At 41.5% G+C, this 3,300-nt stretch overlaps 1 pseudogene; it reads left to right on the top strand.

The window, feature by feature from the left end:
* The first annotated feature begins 2,043 nt into the window (after positions 1–2,043).
* LOC148032550 (putative protein phosphatase 2C 57 pseudogene) lies at positions 2,044–2,997 on the top strand (annotated as a pseudogene).
* The last annotated feature ends 303 nt before the right edge of the window (positions 2,998–3,300 follow it).

The following is a 3,300-nucleotide window of genomic DNA, read 5'->3' as shown; positions in this document are numbered from 1 at the left end:
GGCGGATATGCTGTCTAGAGCTAGATATGATGATGAGGAGACCTTACTTGCAGAAGAGGATGATGCAGAAATTTCAGCCGCCGCTATGGTTGATCATGTTTGCCATGTCTATGATATTGTGGCTTTCATAGAAGAACTCTATGTTGGAGATTGGTTGCAGATTGGCAAGTATCTTAGTACATAAAGCAAAAGAGATGAATGGACAGATGAAGAGTTCAAGAAGATCAGAAGAAAAGCCTATGGTTATTTTCTCAAGGGCGGATTTCTTTGGAAGCATCTGAAGAAAAGAGGTGGATTACCTTTGCGGGTTGTCTGCGATAGAGAGACATAGTTACAGGTGATGAGGGAGTTTCATGAGAGTCCTTGGGCTAGTCATAGAGGAGTGTGGGCTACTTATGAGAAAATCAAGGAGAAATATTGGTGGAAAGGCATGTATAGAGATGTTTCTCACTTTGTAGAGACTTGTAGAGACTGCCAGATGTATTCAATAGTGCGTCATCGAGATGAGCTTCATCCGACCTATCCGTTATGCATTCATTATAAGTGGGTAGTTGACTTGGTTACTATGCCTATGGGTCTATGGCAGATGAGGTATATTGTTTTGGCAAGAGAGGATCTTACCAATCATGTTGAGGGCAGACCTTTGAGAACGAAGACCACTAGTGCAGTGTGTAAGTTCTTATTGGAAGAAATTTTCTGCAGGTATGGCTGTGTGGGTAAGATCACTGCAGATCATGGTGAATTGGATGCAGATGAAGCTAGGGAGTTTTTCTCTCAACTAGGAATCAAGTTGTCTCTAACCACAGCATACAATCTGGAGGGAAATGGGAAGAGTGAAAGAGGACATCCGCCGATAGTGAAAGCATTAGCCAAAGCATGTAGAGGATGGATTGGAGAATGGCCAAGACTTCTACCATTTGCTTTGTGGGCTGATCGTACGACTCACACTGTTACCACAGGATATATGCCTGCAGAGTTGATGTATGGTCAGAAACCGGTAATGCCGACTGAGACTTGTGCTTTGACTTGGTTAGTTTTACCTTGGCAGGAAGATTTGACGAGAGAGGAGCTCTTAGCTCTTCGGATTCGGCAGTTGGAGAGAAGACCAGAGGATATTCAGCTAGCTATTGACAGGTTGAAGGTCGCTAGACTAAGAAATAAGGACAAGTTTGACAGCAGGCATCGCTTGCGGCCTAGAGCAATAGAAGAGGGAGACTGGGTATTAGTCTTTGATAGCAGCCTTGAAAATCAGCATACTGCACTTCGGAAGATGGTGAAAAGATGGTTTGGACCGTACATAATCAGCCGTACATAGTCAGACATGTCTTTGATAATGCAACATATGAGTTGATAGAATTGGATGGGACAGTGCTTAGAGTGTCTATTGCAGGAAAAAGAATCAAGATTTTCAAGAAAAGAGATGATGAGGATTATGCATTGGAAGAATTTGCAAGAGAAGAGCAACGAGAAGAAACTCCAATAGAAGAGACAGATGATATGACAGATAATCTTGTTGATATAACGGAAATACACAATGAAGAGATTGATCTGTTCGTGGATCTTGACGATAATGATCATGGGTAGTTGGCCCATCCGAAGGATGCGCAGGATTAGAGGGGGTGGATGTCGTACTGCTGCACATCCAAGGTGTGGAATCCACCAAAAAGTTGTGTGTGTGACATTTGTTACTTTGTACATATTTAGTTTTTGTGTTTGTATTTTGTTTTGCGTGGGCGGTAAAGCGGAGAGGGGTTTGGAGCAAGAGGAACTTATCTATAATACTCTGGTCGATATGTATGCTAAGTGTGACAGTCTAGAGGAAGCATGCTAATTGTTTGATAGATTACTAGTTCACAATGTAGTTGCATGGACAACCATGGTTGGTGCATATGTCTGATGCAGTGATTGTATTTCTACTCTTAAACAGTATGACAAAATGCTTGATGAGGGCATTAAACCAAGCAAAGTCACCTACTTGTTGACATTCAAAGCCTGCAAGTTCTCTCGAAGGAGCATGTTTAATAGATAAAGGCATCCTGAAGGATGACCATAGCAGCAGAGTTTGTCAAAGACAAGTTACTCAATTACATTGTTGAAGATGTGGCATTTCCAATTGCAATAGAAGAGGCTGTCCATCATGCCTTTCTGTAGACAGAGACAGCATTTGCAGAAGCTTGTTCAATCAATCATGGCTTGTCATCTGGCACAACAGCTTTAACTGTCTTAGTGCTCGGAAGAGACTTGTTTGTGGCCAATGCAGGAGATTGTAGAGCTATCCTCTGTAGGAAGGGCAAGGCCATTGATATAACAAGGGATCATATGGCCTCATGTTCACTTGAATGATAGCGAATAGAGTCCCTTGGAGGCTTTGTGGATGATGGATATCTGAATGGATAGATCAATGTTGCAAGAGCCATTGGAAACTGGCATATCAAGGGATTAAAGGAGGACATGAACTGTCTTCTCAGTGCAGAGCCAGAATTGAGACAAGTTTTGTTGATGATGACTGAAGAAGACAAGTTTATGATTATTGGTTGTGATGGTTTCTGGGATGTGTTTACAAGTCAGATACTTGACAATAATGAGTGTTTTAAATCATATACCTCAAATATATACAGCCGAAGAGTACTCAGTGGTGAATTTGTGGTTGTGAACAAGCATCTTCTGAATGATTTGACTGACATGGGACTTTGGAACTTAGAGTTGAAAAACAAAATTATCCACTATAATGGCTCTATACAGAAAGTTCAGCAGATTCCTGATGATTTGAAAGTAGTTTACAGGACTGTTTGGGAGATCAAACAAAGGACTATTGTTGACACGGTTGCAAGACCATATGCATTTATCAAGTTTGATACTGATATTCAGAAGACCAGAAATCTTTACTTGGACATTTGTGTAAAAGAGCTTCGTGTGTTTTCTAAGGAGACAAGTGCTCTATCTCTGGAATTACCTGCTCTATATGATCAGTCACTCAGTCAGGAAGATCCAAGCTAGATAAATGCTGAAGACATAACGGACATCATGCTGATAATTCTCTGTTCATTGGCTGGAATACTGTGCTTGGGCCTTGTTCTATACTTCCACTTCAAGGTGAGCAGACAGCAGCAGCTGGTGTTACGTGATTTTGACTCACCATGGATTATTCGCATGGTGCTTGTTGCCTTCTATGTATTGTGGAGCTTGGGCGATTAGTACACAGAGAGTAATTGGTAGCTCTATCATTGAGTTGTATGCAAAGTCTGGATGCATTAATGAAGCGCATTGCATGTTTAATCACTGGCTGGACTGTGATGTAAT

The sequence above is a fragment of the Lygodium microphyllum genome, chromosome 8 (assembly GCF_053477565.2).
Source record: "Lygodium microphyllum isolate KBCC chromosome 8, Lygodium_microphyllum_v1.1.10, whole genome shotgun sequence".
NCBI lineage: Eukaryota > Viridiplantae > Streptophyta > Polypodiopsida > Schizaeales > Lygodiaceae > Lygodium > Lygodium microphyllum.
Note: the sequence above shows the minus strand (reverse complement) of the source record. Positions and strands in the feature narration are given on the sequence as shown.